Source organism: Loxodonta africana, chromosome 4 (genome assembly GCF_030014295.1).
Source record: "Loxodonta africana isolate mLoxAfr1 chromosome 4, mLoxAfr1.hap2, whole genome shotgun sequence".
Classification (NCBI taxonomy): Eukaryota; Metazoa; Chordata; class Mammalia; order Proboscidea; family Elephantidae; genus Loxodonta; species Loxodonta africana.
This window is the reverse complement of record NC_087345.1, coordinates 180,653,564-180,676,485: the sequence shown is the minus strand read 5'-3', so window position 1 is coordinate 180,676,485 and position 22,922 is coordinate 180,653,564. Positions and strand designations below refer to the sequence as shown.

The 22,922-nt window shown below is 36.3% G+C and overlaps 1 pseudogene; it reads left to right on the top strand.

Annotated features, from left to right (window-relative positions):
• Window positions 1-489: 489 nt before the first annotated feature.
• Window positions 490-21,325, top strand: LOC100661716 (chorion-specific transcription factor GCMa-like; annotated as a pseudogene).
• The last annotated feature ends 1,597 nt before the right edge of the window (window positions 21,326-22,922 follow it).

Here is a 22,922-nt window from a genome sequence, read left to right as displayed (position 1 = left end):
CTTAGGTTGTTTTCATCTTTTCATTCTTGTGCCCTTGGCTGGCTCATTTAATTCATTTACATTTGGTGTGATTACTGATAGTGAATAATTTACTACAACCATTTTGTTACACTTTTTTTGTGATGTTAATCTTTGTTCTTTGCTTTCTGTGCTGAGTTATTTTTGCATAAGTATTTTCTTTTCCTTTCATTTATTATTGTTTTTGTGTTTACTGAGTCTTTTTTTTTATTTTCTTCTTCCTTACTCTGGTGATTAAAAAAAAAAAAAAGAGTAGATTTATTAATTTTCTTTGTGGTTCCCAGGAGGTTTACATTTATTATGCTACATTTAAAACAGTCTGTTATATCTTGAAATTGTCTTAACTTCCTCACCATATGGAAGTTAAATAACTACACCAATCATTCCACATTTTGTTTTGATGTTGCCATTGATTACAACTTTGTATTCCAGATTCCTTGTAACCATTTTTAACTTTATTTTCCTGCCGCAATGTCTTCACCCGGCTTGGTATCAAGGTAATGCTGTTACGTTTCTTTACCTCAGGGTGTTGTCTGCTGTAGGTTTTCTCTCTGAAGAATTCCCTTTAATATTTCTTGTAGGGCTGGCCTGGTGATTACAAATCCCCTTAATTTCTGCCCATCTGAGAAAGTATTAATTTCTCCCTTATTTATGAATGACAACTTTGCTTGGTTAAACAATCTTTCTTGGTTTGTCTATGTCATCCCATTTACTTCTTGACTGCATAGTTTCTGGCAAGAAATCAGTGCTTAATTCTATTGGGGCTCCTTTACAGGTGATATTTAACCGCTCATGTGCTACTGTCAAAAGTCTCTTTACATATGGAAACTTTGCTTATGATATGTCTTGGTGAATTTCTCCTTCTTTGCTGAACATCTTCATGTCTTTTATGATATTTGGAAGTTTACTTCCATTATTTCATCAAAAATTCTTCCTGTACTTTTTTCTCACTTCCTCTTCTGGGATTATTAATATGCATATATTATTCATCTTCATGGCATCCCATATAATCCAAAGGATTCCTTCAATTTTCTTTAATCTTTTTTTCTTTGCTTGCCTTACACAGAGTAATATCACAGATTTTATCCTCTATTTTGATGATTCTTCTTTCCATTGTTTCAATTCTGCTTCTGTGTCGTTACTCTGAGTTGTTTATTTCTGTTATTTTATTGTTAAGCTTATGAATTTCTTGTTTTTCTTTTTTTAAGGATTCTGTTTCTTTATTTAGTTCATTGTTTTGTTCTTGTATTATTTTCCTGAATTTACCAAGAGTTTTTTTTTTTTTTTTTTGTCTGTGTGTGTGTGTGTGTGTGTGTTTTACTTGATCTCTTTGAGGAGGCTTAATATTAGTCTTACGAAGTCTTTTTCAGGTAGTTCCACTGTTTGTTCTTTCTTGGAGGGCTTTTCTGTCCCTTTATTTGTTTCCTTCATCCATCTTTTCCTGTTTCATCACATGATTTGTAACTGACTGCTGTCTTTGAAACAGTAAGGTTTTATTTTATTCATTTATATATTTCTTTATTGATTTTATATTTGTATGTATGTATTTATTTATTGTCATTTTGATATATCAGGGGTTTAGATTCTTCCCTTTCTTTTATATTGCCTACCTTCCTTTATATTATTTTAATTGTTGTTTTGTGATATTGTTCTGTTCTAACTTTGGTGCTGCTGGTTGGCTGTGTGATATCCTTTCACCGGTGGATATGGTGAGTCTCACATAAGAGAGTTCTCTGTCATTAGGTGCAATCTTCTTTCAGATGATTGTGTTGAGGTGCAAGAGCATGTCTCTAGGTGTTGTGTGGTCAGGATCCCTCAGAAGCTCTTAAGGGACAGCTTGGTCCTTTCATATTGGCGTGAGCAATTAGTGTGGCCTCTGGATCACATGAGAAGTCATCTTTGTAGTCATAGGGAGGCAGTGCTACTCAAATGGGCAAGGAAGCCTTCTGTAGAGTCATGGATTGACATCGAAGTAAGGTGCGGAGGCAAGGGACCTCCACACATGTGTGAATGGCCTCTCCTCATCCTGGGATGTTGCTTGCTGTCATCCCAAAATGGCTGGAAAGCTGGGTGCAGATGATCTGTGAATCTCTGCATTCCTGCTGTTTTTATTCTAGCTCTCCTTTCAATTGGCGTTCAGTCCAATTCTTCAAACTTCCATTTGAAGTTCAGGGATCTGTTTTGGCCTGTTTCTTTTAGTTTCTTGAGTCTTCATTTTTGGGAAATATTGTGGTGAACCCTATCTAAGCCACCATTTTAACCAAAACGTCGATTTGTTACTTTTTAAATAAATCTAGTTTAACGTTAAGTTTTTGGGGATGATGTTCTTTTTTTCTTGTTTTTCTTAGAAATTTTTTTTTTTCAGTAAAAAATCATACAGAAAATACAGAGAGTTCCCATAACCAATTTTCTCCCACCACTGTTTCTCCTATTATTAGCATCTTGCATATAATATTGATACATTATTATTAACTAAAGTCCATAGCTCACATTAGGGCTCACTCTTTGTGTTGTACAGTCCTAAATGGGTTTTGACAAATTCATAATGTCAAGTACCATTTCAGTATCATGCAGAATAGTTTACTGCCCTTAAAATGCTGTGTGTTCCACTTATTCATCCCTATCCCTCTCCTCCTAACCCCCTGGCAACCAATAATCTTCTTACTATCTCTGAAGTTTTGTCTTTTCAAGAATGTCATATAGTTGAAATCATATACTACGTAACTTTTTCAGACTAACTTCTTTCATTTAACAACACATATTTAAGTTTCTTCCATGTTTTTTCATAGCTTCATAGCTCATTTCATTCTCTTGCTGAATAAGACTTTATTATGTGAATATACTACAGTTTTTTGTTTGTCTGTGTGTTTTTAATCCATTTACCTACTGAAGGAGAGCTTGTTTGCTTCCAATTTTTGTCAATTATGAATAATGCTGCTGTAAATATTCATGTGCAAGTTTTTATTTCGACATACATTTTCAACAAATTTGAGGTAAAAACCTAGGAATACAACTGCTGGATTGAATGGTAAGCCTATGTTTACCTTTGTAAGAAATTGCCAGATTATCTTCCAAAGTGGCTGTACCATTTTGCATTCTTACAGAAATAGAGTTCTTGCAGCTCCATACCCTCTCCAGCATTTGGTATTGTTACTGTTTTGGATTCTAGCCATTCTGTGTGTTGTGGTAACTCATTACTGTTGTTTTCAATTTATAATTCCCTGATGACATATGATGAGGATTTTCTTATATGCTTATTTGTCATCTGTATATCTGCTTTGGTAAAAAAAAAAAAAAAAAAAGGAGCCTGTTTATATCTTTAGCCTATCCTATAATTGGATTTTTTTAAATTATTGAGTTTTACATATTCATTTTATATTTTGGATATACATCTTTTACCAAATATGTGTTTTGCAAATATTTTCTCCCAGCCTGTGAATTGCTTTCCATTCTCTTTATATTTTCTTTTTTATATTGTTACCCTGTTGTTTCAACACAATTTTTCAAAATACTTTTTTTCTCCATTGGGTTATTTTGACATCTTAGCAACAATCAGTTGACCATATATATCTGAGTTTATTCCTGGGCTTTACTCTTTTGTATTGACGTGTGGATCTATCTGCATGCCATTAACAGTCTTGATTAATGTGGTTTTACAGTGAGTCTTGAAATGAGGCAATCTGATCATTTTCAAAATTGTATTGGTTATTCTAGATATCTTTGGTTATTCATGTAAATTTTATATTCAGTCTGTCAATTTCTAGTATAAAGTATGATTGAAATTTTTGGGATTATATTGCATTTATAGTCCAATTTTGGGAGAATCACATTCTCTACAGTATAAAGTCCTCCAATCCACGGATATGGTCTATATTTTCTTTTTTAGATATTTAAACAATTTTATTTTCTTAAGGTTTTGTAGTTAATAGTGTACAGACCCATGCATATTTTGTTGGACGTATTCTAAAGTAGTTTATTTGTGTGAATGCTATATTTTTAAAGTTATTTCCAGATTTTTAAAATATTATTTCAAAACACAATTTTATTTTTGTGTATTAAATTTGTAACCTGTCACGAGAATTAAATGTATTTTTTTTTTATTTTGGTAACTTTTTGTTAATTATTTTGAATATCTTTGCACAAAGGTCAAGTTCTATGTGAAAAAAAGCTTTTTCACTTTTTAAATGATATCTATGATGTTGGTATTTATTTTTTTCTTGCTCTACATTACAGTACAATGTTGAAGAAAAGTAGCAAGAGTGGATGTATGTGACTGGTTTCTGATCATAGTGGGAAACTATTGAGTCTTTTTCCATGTATGACATTAGTTGTAGGGTTTTCACTGATGAATTCCATCAGGTTGAGGAAGTTCTTGTTTGCTAAAAGTATTTAAGAATGATTGAGTAATTTTATTAGATGTTTTTCTTATCTTTTGAAATAATCATAGGAATTTTTTCCTTTTTGTGTTTTGATGCAGTGAATTACATTCATTGATTTTCAAATGTCACAGTCATCTTATATTTGCAGTATATATCCCACTTAGCTTTAATTTATTTTTCTCTGTACACATTGGTGAATTTTAATGATTTAAATTTTGTTATGGGTAATTCTGTCTAGCTTTATAAGTGATGTGTTTAGCTTTCTCTTTGATTAGTGGTTTTGTCTTGTTGTAGTTAGGGTAATGCTTGGCTCATTACATGAGTTAGAACATATTCCTTCCTCTCATGTTTTCTGAAAGAATTTTTATATGATTGGCATCATTTCCCCTTTTACGGTTGATAGAATTTACCAATGAAGACTTTTAGTCTGTAATTTTACTTGTGAAAAAGTATAACTTATTAATTCAATTTATTTAATTGATGTAAGGCTGGTTGCTTGTTTTTATTTTTTCTTATGTTGCTTTAGATAATTTGTATCTTTCAGGAAATTTGTTCTTTCCATCTATATTGTCAAATTTATTGATATAAAGTGGTTTTCAATGTTTCTTTATTGAATTTTTTTTGTCTTTAATGTCTGTAATGATGTCCCTTCTTTCATTCATGATATCAGCAATTTGTGTCTTCTCTATTATTTCATTCAGTATAGCTAAATGTTTACCAACTTTGTGGAACTTTCAAAGGTCCAGCATTAGATTTCCTTGATTTTATTTTTTTTTCTATTTTTTCTTTCAATGTTTCCCAATTTCATTTTTATTCTATTTCCGTTAGCTTTAATTTGGTTTTTTATATTATACACCTTTTAGATTGGAGGGCTTCTTATTGATTTAATATTTTTATTCTTTTTAAATATAATCATTTAAATCAGAATTTCTCAAGGTGTGATCTGTGGGCATTGAGATTTCCTGAGATTCTTTGACAGTATTCTGACAAGTCAAAACTGTTGTTGTGATAATTTTAGGATATTATTTGCACCACCTTCGTATTGCTGATATCCGTACCATCATTGTAAAAACAATAGTGCCTTATCACAAAACAAAATACTACCATAGTATTATTTACTACAAATGTGCCCACATTTAAAAAAAGAATTGTTTTCGGCAGCAGTAAAATTTTTTAACGTAATTCAGTTTTAACTCTTTAACACCCATTTTTTTAAAATATTTGTGATGCGTTTTATGCATAAAACACTTCTGCTGCATAGTGATGTACAGTGCTTCTCCTGAGAAAAAACATATGTTCACTTTTTAGTTTAGAAGCAAATCATCAGCCTTTCTCATGGAACTCCATTTTTTACTTGAAGTCTGACAGAAACTATGGTTATTCAGAGCTGGATATTAGGCAAACTTTTTTCTCAAAACTTAATAAAGTAAATCTGTTACTTCAAGAGAAAAAAAATGACATCTATGACCAAGTTTCAAAAACTTGACAGTTTCTCTGTACCTAAAGACTTTTCCAGTGAGAACAGAAATGTTATCAATTACAATTATTTGACGTTATGTAACAAAATGTGTCTACATTTGGAAGATCTGAAACAGTCAGTAAATTGGTATTCTTTAAACGGCCAATGCATAAAGTTATAAAAAATTTATCAAGTCACGCTTCCTATAGTTGGTGTCCTTTGTGGCATAAAAGACATTCAAGTACGTGAATACAGAAATAATAAATGACTTCCTAAAACTAGCATACTGAATTAATGACTGAGCTAAGGGTTTTGATTTAGTGCTTTCCTTACTCAGCCCCACTACTTTGCATCACAGCATCACAGTTGTTTCATACAGTTCCAGTGGTTAGGAGGGCTCACTGCACCCAGTCTATGATTAACTTTCAACTTGTATTGTGCAGCTGCTGAGGACTTTCATTCTGGCCTACCTTGAACTATTCAAGGAGCCTATCCCTCCCCACCCCCAAAAAAATTGGCAGAAAAAAAAAAAGATTTTTATAGGTCAATATTAAAGATTTATAATACTTTTGGTATTATAAATACCAAAATACCTTGGTGGTGCAATGGTTAAGAGTTTGGCTGTTAACCAAAAGGTTGACAGTTCAAGTCCACCAGCTGCTCCTTGGAAACTCTATGGGGCAGTTCTACTCTGTCTTATTGGGGCACTATGAGTTGGAATCGACTCAACAACAATGGGTTTGGATTAGTTTTTTGTATTGCCCTTTCAATGAAATCTACTAATTTATCATATGTTGTAGTCAGCTTTTTATTTTTTTTTAACAGATGAGCAAATTAATTAGTTTTGTAATCAATAGTCTATATATGCAAAGTAAGTTTTTTTGTAGGAAAAAAATACTTATTCTGAATATGGTAGACAGTTTTTTCTCCCACGTTTTATTTTATATATCAAATAATTATCCAGTTATAATTGTGCTCTGTCAATGTGTCAGCATCTCTTTTGTAAATCTCTATGTCATTAAAAATCCCTCCAGGTAAAATTTTCAAACAAGGCTGTATTTGTGAATCTTACCAATGGGGCCTAAAAGTCACCTTTTACAAATATGAAAAATGATAATTTATTATTTTTTTATGTAATTATTCCTTCTTTTCTTGAACGTAGCACATTTTTTCTTGGAAAAAAATAAAAAACAGAGAATGAGAAAGAATATATTTAAAACCTAATAAGGAAGACTACCCTTGAAAACCGTATGCAACAGGTCTGCTCTGCACCATGGATCACCATGAGTCAGAATTAACTCTATGGCAAATAACGACAACAAAAAGAGCTTATTAGTTAAGAGAGTTTTTTTTTTTTTTTAATGAAATTTGTAAGTTAAGAAAAACTTAAGATCAAAATTGAATTTTAGCATGTATGTAATAATTTTGTGCACCTTATATATCTGTATATTCGCACTGAGTGACAGTTAAGCATTTGACTACTAACTGAACGGTTGGTGGGTCAAACTTGTCCAGAGGTACCTCAGAAGAAAATCCTGGAAATTTGTTTCCAAATGGTCACAGCCTTGAAAACTCCATGGAGCATAGCTCTACTCTGCACACTTGGGATTGCCATGAGTTGGAATCAACATGACAGCAATTGGTTTGGTTTTGGTTTAGCGTGCCAGTGTACACTTATGCCATACTTGTATCTTCTTGAAAGTCAAGTTATCCAATTCTTCTGATTGTAAAGCAAGCCACCTCAGTTCCTTCAAATTCAGTGCTTCATTTTTGCCTCTTCAGTTATTCAATAGAGATCTCTCTTCTTTCTTCTCCAGATCTAAATTTGTCATATTTCCTTAGTTTATTCCATATTCCCTAAAAAGGAAATTTGAGAAAAAAAAAAAAAAAAACTAAACATTTTGAGGTAGGAGTTATTAAATGGAAAGGAGATTTAAAGATGTAGTTCAAAACAGAAACAAAAAATGTTTCAGGTGAAATTTTGGAAAGCTAGTATGAAAGGCTTATGGGAATTTGGAAGGTTATCTATGACAGCAACTACTGTTTGTTTTTCTATATTTCAAAAGAGTGTGAAAACAAACACTTGGAAGGTATTAATATAAATTACTTGTTCAGTCTAATTTTTTTTTAGTCTTTTATTTCACAAAATTAAATAAAAAATACAGTTACCAATAGTGAAAGGACTGTTGTAAACACCGGAAATAGTCATGCCCGTGATAGACATGGCGCTGCCCTCACCAGATTGGTAGTTAAGTATTTATTTACATAAGCACACTGTTACCTCAATTATTCTACTGTTTGGTATGTGTTTTTATGTTCTATAAGGAAAGACCAAGTATATCTATTTCTCCTTCTGAGTACATGGTAAGATTTCACTCCTGTGCCCTATTGGAGTCAGGTGTGATCATGTGACTTACCTGGCCCAATGAATTATGACCAGAGGTGGGAGATTTTAGAGCTGGTGCACAATTCTCTATGCTCCTTTCTTTTGTGAGGATGACAAATAATGTCCCTGCAGTACATACTTCATCAATCTGATCCTGGAGTGAGAATGACATGGTGTATAGACCCAGAGAACCTGTCACAGGCATATAGAGTGAGAAATAAACCTTTGTGTTTTAATGCAATGAGATCTTACAGTATTGATTGCAGCATATCCAGGCTTATCCTGATGAATACAGAATCTATATTAGGCTTTTGGCTGCACATTCATGGCATACTTTGATAAATAACCTCCTATGACTGCATCACAGCACAAATGAAGAAACTGAGTCAAAATAGTTAACAAATCTTCTCCAATTCACCAAATTATTTTTGGTGTTTAGGATTATAATTTGATTATTTGGACTATCATCCTAGCCTGCTTATTTCTCTTTGATGATATTTCACTTTGATATTCTTTGATACTGTCTTCTCATGTTCTGATGACAAAGTTGTAGCAAAAGAGAGTGGTACCTCTGTTGGCATGTGTCCCTGAATGACTTCATGGATCAAACTGTACCATGGACACACTGGATGTGTTCTGGAAGTGATATGTACAGTCTCATTTTGTCGAGCCATGAGAATTGGGTGCCACTGCTGCTTAACCTAATCTTACCCAATAACTGCATTGTGAGTGGGTATGCATGTGAGTCCAAGGGTACTTCTCCATGTGGTTGTGTGCAGTGTGCTGTGCATGTATGGAGGAGTGGAGCAAAAATCTCAAGATTCGAGAAGAAACTGGAGGGGAAGCTTTACTCTATAGAATCCAACTATAGCCCACAAAACAGACTGAGATTATATCTAAAGCATCAGGTCAATTAAAGTGGTTTTCGCATGCGTTGAGCCACTTGTTCTGATTTGTAAGCTTAAAAAGTAAAAGACATTTAATAAACCACTTTTAAACAGTTCTTTATAAACCAGTCAAACCAATCCAGTCACTTCTGAGTTGATTTCAACTCATGGCTACCTGTGTGTTTCAGAGTAGAACTGGTTGATTTTTAGACGTTGATCACCAGGCCTTTCTTCTGAGGCACATCTGGATGGATTCAAACCTCCAACCTTTTGGTTAGTAACCAAGCTCTTAACCTTTTGCTTTATCTCAGGACTCCTTAAGACCTCTTTATAAGAACAAACACGATATGCAGTATAACCACTGTCTGATTATTTAACAATGAAAACGAAATCTTGGGAACCAGAGTATTAAAAACAGAATCGAAACATAACCAGAATAATGTCTATAGGTCAGGACACATGAGCCTGGGTTCAGGTCTTTGTTCACTGAGGACTTTATAGATTAAAGGAAAGACATAGTTTGATAGTTAACAATCTAAGCAAGGGTATACAAATACCACCTACAGTTAGTGGAATTCAAAGGAATTATCCAGGACATTGTAGGTAAAAATCATGGAAGAGTTTACAATAAAAGTAAATGTTAAAGATTCCCATGGATCCACCTGACCACAGTATGCTTTATGATTTGCATCTCTATGACCAACTTAATAAAAGAGAAACAGCAGTATTTCAGCACAAAATGATAAAAAGGAAACCCCCAAAATACACCTTTGTGACCTTTCTAAAAACCTACAGAGTTTCTCCTAAATCTGAGATTGGGCAGCTCCTTATTTGTGATTGTTGTTCTTGATGCGATTGTATACACTGTATAGTCTTTAAGCCAGTTTATAAATCCAAAAGTCATTAAACTTTATGTTCTTCAAATTATCACATATATGAGAAGAGCTTGGGTAAGGAGTCCTGAAATACTTTTCTTAAGTAAATGTAAATAGGTAGTTAACATGCTTTATAATCTTGTGCGGAATTTTAGCTGAAACAAAACTTTTTTTTTATTTTGCTTTCTTTGGCTTTGAACCCAATTTGACATATTTTGTTTCCAAATATTTTACTTACAATTTTAATTTACAAATGGTTGTTTCAATTTAAAACTAATGAAAGTTAGATAATAATGTTAACATATTGTGCTGTCTAATTCCATGCCTGTGGCAGGATATCTTTCAATTTATTCTGGTTTCACAAATCAGTATTTACCTTCTGTTATATTTGCAGATATACATACTGTAGTAAATGCTAATTGGAAATGTCAGGATTTTTCAATCTAATTAGTATAATTGCTTAGACAAGATGAACAGAAGTATTTTTGATATAAGTTCCATTTTCCATGCTGTCCAAAAAGGCTATTGTTGATTATGTTTCCTAGGTTACCACGAGTGTAGTGTTTGTCAAGTCCCTGAATCTCTTGACATATGAAAGCATCTGTGAAGATGAAGCTCTGAGAAAAAAGCCAGGCACTTGTCAGAGACTTCTTTTTTTCTTATCCTTTGCTCCAAAGAAACTTGTAACTTGAACGTAAGATTTTTCTGCTCTAATTGTGAATCCACTCATGCTTGAGTCAATCCCTGTTAAAACTGTGTTCTCTCACGGATCTTAAATTTGACTGTCAGAGAGTCACAGCTCAGAATCAACTGAACTCAGTGTATAAGTATAGTGGCAGATAAGATGGGCATTGTAAGTATTTCATGTATTTATTTATTTATTTTAGGAAGGGTGCATAAAAATCAAGTTGAGAGCTTTAATGTTAACCCATCTTTTGAGAACTTCATTTCAGAACTGCTAATAATATAAATGAAATTCACTAACAAAATTTTTCTACAAAAAAATGCAGCTTAGAAACAAACTGGTAGAACAATGTTCAACAATAAGCTTTCTCTACCCTCTCCCACCCTCAGTCCCACAATGGCTGCGAATCGTGGATACACAAGAAATATACAATAAAAACTGTTTTTTTTTTTTATTTTCCAATATTTTGTTAATTTTTCAAACATAATAAAGATGGATATTAAATAGAAGTAAAATAAAAAGATGAGTGTTTGATAGGTTGTGGTACAATTGATCACATTTATATGGCTTCTTTAGCTATGGTCTTGTAACCTCCACCAAGTAATTTGATTGGATTGGGCAAATAAGATGCTTAAAGCCCAGCAAGGGGATTGGGCAATTTGCTAATAAGGCAAATAAGGTGCATGGCACTCTTGTGGGAGTGGGACCATAAAAAAAGGTGTATGGAAACCTAATAAGGGGATAGGTCAGTTATGCCATCCCACTAGGCTTAAAATGAGGCATCCCAGGGGCAGAAAGTTGGGACCTGACTACAACCGAGAAGAAGAGACAGGAATGGAGCATGTCCTTTGCACCCAGGGCTTCTGTGCTGAGAACCTGCTAGGCCCAGGAGACAGAGAGAGAGAAAGAGAGGCCTGTAACATCAGAAACTATGCAAGATGGCAAGAAACAGTGGCAGAGAAACAATGCCAGCAGAACCAAGATACCAACACAAGACAGTGTAGTGAGTTTCCCTCCTCATGGAGTAAGGCGGTTACAATGGGTGTGCCAACTTGCAGAGCAAGAGAGCTGAGAACCTCAGGCAGAAGGCTGCCTGGCAGAGTAGGGTGCCTCCAGGTACTTGCTGTCAGAGCTACGCTTGCTGACCCACGTAGTGAGAGAGATGAGCGCCTTCATGCCAAGGCATGCTGGCAGAGTGGGGTGTCCCTGGGCACTTACTGGTTGAGCTAAAGACTTTGTAACACTTGTCCAAACAGGACAGAGGCCTGGCTGAAGGGCCAAGGGGCCGAGAGTTCAAAGGCCAGAGAGAGACCTGCCTATGAGCACAGCCGAGAAGAGGCTGTCCTGATTGAAGAACTGTATCCTGAGTCATCCCTGATCCTGAATTGTCACCTGTTACTTCCGTAATAAACCTCATAACTTTGAGCATGGTCTGTGAGTTCTGTGTGGCCATTGCAACAAATCATCAAACCCAGCAGAGAAGTAGAGAGTGCCATGGGAAGAACAGCTGGTGTCAGAATTGGTAAAAAGGTTGGAGGCTGGAAGTATGTCAGACTTCCACCTCATTAGAATCAACTTTAAGCTGTTGATGACGTTGATAATGTCCCCATCACAACATTTTTACATATGTTTAAAGCTACAGTGGATTTGGTGGACATAACTATTTGTTCCTTTTCTTATAAGGGGTTTTACAGCACTTCCCTGTAGGTGAACCACCCTTCCCTGCCCCATTGACAGGCTTGAGCATATGTGACTTGTTTTCACCAAAAGGATGTGAATCGGGGTGACATTTGCCACATCTGAGAAGAGGCTCCAAATCTGATTATCTGACTTGGATTGGCTTTTCAGTTTTGCCATTTGCCATGAGAATAGCATGTTCCAGATAAAAGTGCTTCCACCTGAGTTCTAGAATAGGGAGATACATGGGGCATAATAGCAGTCTGGAGCAAAGCTGCAGAGCCATAGCCAACTTGCAGGCTACATGTAATTTGAGTGAGATATACAAGTCCTCGATGATAAGTCACTGAGATTTGGAGGGAGGTTTGTGACCTTGGAGCCCTGGTTGCATAGTGGTTAGAGCTTGGCTGCTAACCACAAGGTCAGCAGTTTGAATCCACCAATCTCTCCTTGGAAGTCTTATGGGGCTGTTCTACTCTGTCCTATATAGTTGCTATGAGTCAAAATCAACTAAATGGCAATTTTTTTTCCCCTTTGGTGTGTGACCTTGGCAAAGCAAACTATTAGTGTCCCCCTCTTTACTAAGACTCCCCTTCTTTACTGCCGCAATACGTGCACCAGCCACTACTTACGCTAAACATCTTTTTAATGATTTTCTGAGACACACCTCTTTGAAGCCTACCCATAATCAAATCTCAGCTCAAGTCTCACTCATCCAAGCCAAGTTTCCTGCCTGTTTATAATTTAGAAGAGCATGTACTTGATTAAGTTTAGTGCACCTGAATAAGAGTCCATTTCTTCCATTCTGCCTTGAGAACTTGACTTCACTATTCTTTAAGATCTTTGTCTCTAAACTGTGGGAGTTTAAACTAGATCCTCCGTTTCTTTCTGCAAGTAATTTTTTCCCATCTCTTAGTAATCTCCTTCCTTCCAGTTCTTAACCTAACACTTAACACCAGTAGTCAAAGGAGTGCAAAGTCACACGAGACAATTTCATTTTTTGCTGTCATTTCAATTGTATCAAGCTATTTCTCCAGAAAGAGATCTACACTCCTTAACCATGAGAATGTTTCCCTAATGATTTTTCTCTCTTTGCAGTTGTAGTACACGAACTGGGTGTGCAATTGTTGCTAGATTAATTGATCGATCAGAAGTATGAGATAATGAAAGCACAAGTAACTGTAGGAACAGAACGTATTAGCTGGGAGGGGTTATGCTGATGAGTTTTCCTCCACTCCTGGTTATATAGCTGAGGAGAGATCCAGAAGCAAACTGTTCTCCAGAGCTAGAAGTTTTCAAAAGCTGGAAGGAAAAAAGGCAGGAGTGGAAAATGTTGCTCAAGGACCCACAGAACCTCCAAGCAACAAAGGCTTACTGAGAATGTAAAAGGAGAGAAAATAAAATGCAGAAGAATAAATTTGGGTGAGAGAGAGTTGGAACTGACTTCACAGCTTTGCTTAAGACTTGTCACAAATCTATAATTACTGGAAATTCAGCTAGATCCCATAAAATTAGTTTTATTAAGCTAATTTTAGCCACAATTCAACATCTGGTCAAAGTATTAAAATTAGCGGTAATTAAAAAGCTTGGCTTATCATTAGGTAAGCCCTGCTTCTCTGAGCGTAGATTTCTTTGTGTTTATTGACTCTCAGACAGTTGCATATTGATTGTGGTTTGGCTCATTACCATTGCCATTTTCCACTAAAAGCTAATCATTTAAGTGAAGGTTGCATGTTGGAGTTCTGGACGATCATTGCTGTTTCCACTGTTTTCATCCGTATACTTGCCTTTTTCACATAGTATCACATTTTGCAATAGCATGGAGCAACTCTATGAAATAACATATTTTCCCTGAAGAGCTAATAGTCTGAAATCACAAAGACTAGGTGATAACGAACCCCCAAAACGCCTGCGGGTAGACATTATTTGTTCTCTACTATGAAAGAAAGATGTATAAAAAGGAATTTGGAAGACCAGCCCTACAAATATCCCAACAGTGTTTGTTTCCTATGGGAAAGGGGTAGAAAGAAAATACTGAAACAGCAAGGTCAAGGGACTTCTGTAAGAGCCATGTAATGCAGATTGCTCTGAAATGTCACTAGTAACTAAATAGTATCAAATGCACTGGAAAGCAACCAAAAATGATGGATCTGCCATGGTACGGAAGTGCCTGGAGGAAGCTTCCCTGGCAGGCAGTGGCTGCCAGTAAACCAAATATAGGTCTCATACAGAGAAATCCCAGGTCAAATCCCTTCAGTAGATCCACACAAACAGCTCACAAAAAGAGATCAAAAGCAGAATAACTAAGAGTGAATTGTTTTATCTTTCAAGTTGGAGGGAAACTACTGGATAAATGTACTGTAAAGGTATGTGGGAAGTCCAAAGCTCGATTCCCAATTCCCAGCCAATGTACCTCATGTGCAGCCACCACCCCTCTGCCAGTGGAAGTTCGCTTGTTGCTATGATGCTAAACAGATTTCAGAGAAGCTTCCACACCATGACAGACTAGGAAGAAAGGCCATGGGATCGACTTTTGAAACCTTAGCCAGTGAAAACCCTATGGATCACAACATTCTGATTGGAAAACAATTGTGGGGATGGCTCAGGGCTGGGCAACGTTTCCCTCATTGTGCGTGGGGTTGCTGTGAGTCAGAGGCCAAGTCGATGGCAGGTAACAACAACAACAAAGGTATGTGACAGAACATCATTATTTCAGTGACCAAAAGTCAACATGTAAGACAAGCTCCTGATGAAGCAGTTGTCCTGATGGGCGTGGGGTGAGGTATCAGTTTTATATTGCTTGTCATTGCATGTCACACAGGAGGTTCATAAGGTATCTCAGGTGGGATGACTTGGGAATGTACTTGTGAGAAATGGCCTTGATCGATTGCTGACTGTATGTTAGTACACAAATTAGCATTTATTTTCTTTCCAAAGAAGGACTGATAGGGCAACTCTCTAAACTTTCTGCATGATTTTTCCATAAACCTGGAACAGCTCTAAAAAAAATTAAAGTCAATTAAAAAAAAAGAAGAGAGATATTATTTACTGAAAAAAAATAGTAAAATATATCGAAAAGAAGAATGTTCCTCTTTTCTTGAAAAAGGTACGTGTTTTTTGTTTGTTTTCTGGCTTTTTGAGACCATACAAGGGAATTTTTAATACTCACAACAATGGCTGTTTTATACGTATTATATTTACATTTAAAATATAATTACCTTTAAAATAAAGGTGAGAAAAGTCATGGTGGAAATAATATATATTTCAGTAGTAATCTGGGCCCAACGTTTTGGAACATTTGAGTATGAGAGTCAAATCTGTTTCTTTGCATTTCTGCAGAACAACCGAATGGCCTTTGACAGTGTTAAAAGACCCTTACTGAAGAGCTTTTCTCTACCTTCCTTTTTAAAGAGTGTTTTGACAGGTTTGAATTTCTGGCTGAGTGGCTCTGCTATTGTCATTCCCATTCAGTATTTGTTATCGAGTTCTGCTGTCTTGCTCATCAGGACCAAGATATTTTATGAGACTTGTATTTGTCACATTATGTTTTAGAAGTTCAGAAGTGGTAGCAGCTAAATACATCTTTTCTAAAAGGAAAGGAGTATTAGATATTTTTTGTCTTGCCTACTGGAAAGAAAAAATACTTCCATGCTTTGAAAAAAAAAAAAGGAGTTGAAAATCAATTCTTCATGTTCTTTACCTGAAATAGCATTCAGGATTACATGATAACATAGTGGCTAGTAAAATACAGTGAATATGTAAATAATCTGAGGAAATCTGGGTTTGAGAAGTATCTTCTTTTTATTGCCTCAAAATTTCTGGCATTGTGCCAAGCACACAGCTTAATACACACTCCTTTATTTCTTGTAAGCCATTTTTAAAGTTATTGCATTTCCTAATGATTCACACTGCTGAAAAATAAAATTCCATTTCACATTTGCAGCATTTATCATTCTATCAAGTTAAGTAAATACAGTGGCCTTTGTAACAACTTAATGCACAGACTATTATGCACATTGGGTCACATCATGTTTCTTAAAACATTCTGTCGGTGACCTGGTCACTAGTGATTAGTCTATAACGTATATTAAATCCTGCCCCTGGCATCAATTTCATTAAAAAAGATACTCTCTGATATTTTGACTTTCTCAAAAAGAATAACAACAATAACCAAAAAAGAAAACAGTTTAAATTATTTAGAAAAAGTTATTTCAGAGCTTTAAAACTCCTAGTCTCAGAATTGTATTGCTATTAAAGGTAATAAAAAACCAAGTTTTTCTAACTGCTGGTTATACGTGAATTGTTGTGAATAGTGCAACTCCAGGCCAAACTAGAAGGCATTTCTCACAAAGAGGTGTTAACTGTGGATAATATTCATTTCATTTACAGGGGATGCTAATATCATAAATCAGATTTTGGAACTGTACTGCACATAATTAATAACAGAGCAAAAACCTGGAGATACACATGGAGTTATCAGAACTTACTCTGGAAAAGATCATGCCCTTTAGACTCTAAAACATGGTCAGACTTTCAACAGGCCTGCTCCTGGGAAAAATGTGTTTTCCCTTTCCTCATTTTCTCAGAAGCATTTTGCTTGAGGTTAGATACAGTTAAGATGTCTACGTGTGGGTATAGCTTGTTGGGGGGTGGATGCATCCTCAAGTCTTATTTCAGCCTGCTCTAATACCACATAAGACTTTGTACCTTAGATACTGTGCACGATGGCATATTACTAAGAATAGCAGGGGGCTATTAATTCTAACTTTAAATTATAGCAGTTTTACAGCAATGACTCTAAGAATAACATGGTAATCAAAGACTTAGCGTAATATGGTTGTGTTTGTTCCTCACAATTTAGGTTATTAAAAAATAAAGTCAGAGTTTGTAATGTTATTTGAGATTGAAACACAGACGTATAGAAACTACAGGCTATTTTAGTATTTATTGTTGTACCTTTATATTTAGTAGAATATTTTGTTATATATATATTTTTATCCCCCTTGTGTCTGTCACTTTGTTGTACCATGTGGGCTTTTGTGCTGCTGTGATGCAGGAAACTATGCCACCGGTAAACACCAGCAGAGTCACCCATGATGGACAGGTGTGAGCTGAGCTTCCAGACTAAGACAGACTAGGAAGAAGGAACCAGCAGCCTACGTCTGAAAAGAATTAGCCAGTGAAAACATTATGAATAGCAGGGGAACATTGTTCGATACAGTGCCGGAAGATGAGCCCCTCAGATTGGAAGGCACTCAAAAGATGACTGGGGGAGAGCTGCCTCCTCAAAGTAGAGTCAAACCTTAGTGATGTAGATGGAGTCAAGCTTCTGGGACCTTCATCTGCTGATGTGGCATGATTCAAAATGAGAAGAAACAGCTGCAAACACCCATTAATAATTGGAGCCTGTAATGTATGAAATATGAAACTAGGAAAATTGGAAGCCGTCAACAATAAAATGGAATGCATATAAACTGATATCCTAGGCATTAGAGAGCTGAAATGGACTGGTATTGGCCTTTTCGAATCAGACAACCATAGGTCTACTATGCTGGGAACAACAACTTGAAGGGGAATGGCATTGCGTTCACTGTCAAAAAGAACTTTTCAAGACCTATCCTGAAGTACAACGCTGTCAGTGATAAGATAATATCCATATGCCTACAAAGAAGACCAGTTAATATGGCTATTATTCAAATTTATGTACCAATCACTAAGAAATTGAACATTTTTACCAACTCCTGCAGTCTGAAATTGATCAAACATGCAATCAAGATGCATTGATAATTACTGGTGATTGGAACGTAAAAGTTAGAAACAAAGAAGAAGGAACACTAGTTGAAAATATGGCCTCTGTGATAGAAAAAATGCCAGAGATCATGACAGAATTTTGCAAGACCAATTATTTCTACACTGCAAATAACTTTTTTCACCAACATAAACAGTGACTATATACCTGGACCTCAGGAGACAGCATACACAGGAATCAAATCAACTACGTCTGTGGGAAGACATGATGGAAAAGCTCAATATCATCAGTCAGAACAAGGCCAAGGGCTGACCGCAAAACAGACCATCAATTCCTCATATGCAAGTTCAAGTTGAAACTGGGGAAAATTAGAATGAGATGACAAGAGCCAAAATACGACATTGAGTATATCCTACCTGAATTTAGAGACCATCTCAAGAATAGATTTGATGGCTTGAATACTAATGACCAAAGACCAGACGAGCTGTGGAATGACATCAAGGACATCATACATGCAGAAAGGAAAATGTCATTAAAAAGGAGGAATCAGTCCCTGGAGAAAGACATAACACTTGGTAAAGTAGAAGGTCAGTGAAAAAGAGGAAGACCCTCAATGAGATGGATTGGCACAGTGGCTGCAACAATGGGCTTAAGCAAAGCAAGGATTGTGAGAATGCGGCAGGACCAGGCAGTCTTTTGTTGCTGTTGTTTTTTGTTTTAAACAGAGGGAGATTTATTACAGGGTATTAAATGGCTTATAGAATTTGTTGGGAAGGTGAAGAAGTAGACTTTAGGTTGAGCTCTCAGGAATGACTTCCAGTGCCTTGCAGTAGAACTGGCCACCAAGGGAGCCCTTGTTTCTTGTACAGTCAGGAAGCAGCTTGCCAGATGGGGCAGTGTTTCAGAATCACACTCCTATTGACCCAACCAAGAAGTTGTACAAGAAAACCAGACACTTCAGCAATGATGCTTGCTGGCAGAAATAGCAAAAGTGTGGCCACCAAATTCCAAATCTTTGCCTTCCATATCAACCCAACTTCATCTGATTGAGAGGAACATAGGACATACAGCTCCAAGGGAGTATGGGAAATGTAGTTTTAGTTTTCTAGTCTCTATAGTACAGAAAGATGCACAAGAAGGAGGGCAGACCCAGCTTCTGAGTTATTAGGTTGCTTCATAGGATTCAGGTACAAAGACTACACTTACTTGCTCAGGTACAAAAGACTATGCACGCATGTGTCTCCCTCACCATCCACCGCCTTCTCTGCTTGATCCTGCACACGTGCGTGCATGCACACACACACTATCCTGCTTTTGATGAGCTGCCTCTTGTGGCTTTTATATCATAGCTAAGGTAAATAGATACTTCAGGGCAGTAGAATTATCAGGCTTAGCCTGTGCTTGTTTTGGCTTCCAGGCTATTCGGATTTGGCTGGGCAGTGTTTTGTTCTGTTGTACATAGGGTCGCTCTGAGTGGGAATGGACTCAGTGGCACCTAACAATGATAATATTTTTTAAAATATTTTGTGTATTTTCCACAGTGACTACAAAGTTTTGTAGACAGGAAAAATAAAAATAATAATTATTTGTTGAAATATATACATAAAATCTTTTATTTTCATGAATTATACATATGCACACATATCTGTATTCTATGAAATATGCTGATAGGAAAGTTTTTACATAGAAATATAGAACTGCTGGTGCAGATGAACATGAAATGTTACAGTGCACATCCTTGCTCGGTGAATATTATCTCTCTAAAATGTACACTATTCCAAGATGATTTAACTTATTAAAATTCTAATAAATTATATTAATAAACTTCTAGAATATCTTTATGTTATATTAATTTTTGCTGGAAATACTTTTTAAAGTGTTTCTGACATCAGACTGGTTTTATAATTTTGGGACTCTGGGTATAAAATAGTAAATTGGGAATATAAAATTGGGTATACTTAATTATTGAGTATCTGCATATCTTATTGTAATCTGACATCTGTGTTACAACAAAATAAATCTCTATTACTTGGAGATATTTGCTGGAAAAGTCATAATTGAATCAAACCCAAACGACTTTATTTTACATGCAGTATTCAGCAAAAAAGGGAGTCTTAGATTAAACAGTAATATGACCTCCATGATCTAGTATTAAAAAAAATAATAAAAATAAAAAAGCGGAGAAAATTGTCCCAACTGCAATGGACCTCTGAAACTAGGCCCTTTCAGAGACAACAGGAGCTTCCCGGTCACCAACTTCTGGAGGCACAATGGACGCTTCATGTTTTTTCGGGTCAAAGGGTGAACATGATCTTCCAAAATCAGGAACCCAAGTAGAAGCAGAGGCAAGAAAAACAATGAAGAAAGTGCACACAGCGTCCTCCTCTTCCTCTCTGAAGCGGAGGGGGAGTCGAGAGACAAAGTCTCTTCCACGTGAAATAAAATGTCAGGAGAAGTTTTAACTTGGTCTTCCCAGAAAGGGGTTCAATTGCCTGGTAGTTACAGTGGACATTTAATAGCTAACATTTCCCAGCAGAGGTCACCGAATGGTTGCTTATCTTTCTCTAAGAGTTATGGTTTGTGGGGGGACCGCTGATCAGGCCCACCCTCCCTCCAGCTTGGGCCCCCACTAAGCTCTGTGAGAAATGAAAATTGTCCTATAGTAGGATATACAGTAGTGCAGACCTGCTTCAGCAGTCTCTCTCTGGAATCTACTGGGATTATGATGATCTACAAGCATGGAATAAAAATGTAGCTTTGGGGAGAAGTCACTTTAATGCGAACATTGTTCCAGTTATCCTTTTTCTCTGGCCAGCTGGTCTTAGGACTTCTCTCCTTCCCTGAAGTCTTCAGAACAAGTTCCCTGCAGACTGCAATGGAACCTTCTGCAGCCAAAACTAGCTCTGACTCCTAATGGCCAAACCCAGGGGTGAACTTTTTAAAGAGAAGGTGCATGTGGATTTTAACACCTACTTCCCTTCCACCACATACCATTAACCCCAGGAAGATCCCTTTTTTTCTCACCTACACCTCTCACAGTCACCACTAATATTCCTCACCAGGCAAGAGCAGCAAATGGGATTTTGATGAAGAAACAAGAAGCATGGGTTTAGACCACTGCAACAATGAAATGCTTCTAAGCTTCTGTCTTTTAAGATGGGTCAAGTCTTTCACAACTCCACAAAAAGCTGTTTTGGGAAACAGTTGAAGTAATTTCTTTGGGAAATAGTTCTCAGAAAATAACCACAGATAAATTGGAATCATGGTGACAAGCTGAGGACAAGACTTCTTTCTTCAAGCAAAAAGTAATCTTTTTGGCCTATCCTCTTCTTCTCTTGGACTCTCATTCTTAGCAAAGAATGGAAGTTTGTCCTATCTGTGATATAAAATTCTTTCTGCACTCTTTCCACGTTGTTTGTGGCTCTTAGCAGCTTGGCTGCATTTTTTGTTGGATTTCCATTGTCCTTGATTCTTGTCAAAGAGTATAGAAAAAACCAGCCCAGCTACCTAGTATCACTGGATTCAAATTGTGGTGTTGGCAAGAATACTGAATATTCTGTGAATTGTCAGAAAAATGAACATATCATTCTTAGAAGAAATACAGCCAGAATCCTCCCTAGAAACAAGGATGGAGAGACTTTGGCTCCCTTACTTTGGATACATCATCAGGAAAGACCAGTCTTTACAAAAGGCGTCATGTTTGGATAATGTGGAGGGTCAGCAAGAATACCCTCAATGGAGTGGATTGACACAAGAGCCACAACGATGGACTCATACATACCTACAATCATGAATATGGTGCAGGACTGGGCAACATTTCAATTTGTTATTCATAAGGTCCCCATGAGTCAGAGCGGACTGGGCAGCAACCAACACCACCACCTAGAATTACAGGACACCTTCTGAGAAGGAAGGAACCAGGAGAGAAGGCTAAAGAGCTGTGGAGGTTTGGAGAGCTGAGTTTCTCTCTGAAATATTTAATACTTCACCTAGTCATGGGAATAGTTTTAAAAATATGTGGTTTTGTGTTGATTTCGAGGACTTATCAAACAAGAGATATGACCCAACTACATTCAATAAAGACAACGAGCAGCATAATTAAATGGCATCACAAAGAGAAATTCTGGTGGCAGCAAATGTTTTTTCTGCCTTTCCTTCTTCCTTCTTCTCCTCCTTCCTCACTGTCTTCACCTTCCACAAGGGCTTATATTTTTTTCCAGCTCGTCTTTATGCTTTATAGCACCTGACTCAGTGTCATGTTTGTAATATGTCCTTGATAAATGTTTGCTTAAAAACAATCTTGGTGTAATAAACACGGCTGTCATCAGCCAGTCGTATTTTGAATTCCAGTTCCTCTTCTGGCCTGAAGTACTTTATGAGAAAGGTAATCCTAGACTTCAAATCTTAAAAGAACTGCGCAATAAATTAATAATTTCAAAAACAAACAATCAAACAAAAGACTGTCCCAACACCAAACCAAACCAAATTCTTTGCTGTCAAGATGATTCTGACTCATGGTGACCCTATGGGTTTCTGTGGGAAACCTCATAGAAATCACATTTCATACTGTGATTTAGTGAGATTTCAATGAAGATATAAAGATGTCAGTATAGTGCATCAGGAAACAACTGACCTAACAAAAATTATGTTGCATAAAATGTAAATTCCAAATAATTGTATATAAACTTTGGAATTAATATGTAAAAGAAATGTCTAACTGTCCATCAAAATACTCTTCTCCTACTCCATACTGATGAAGATTACTGGGAGGTGGTTTTCTAGGAGGGACTACTTTCCCCAGTCCCTT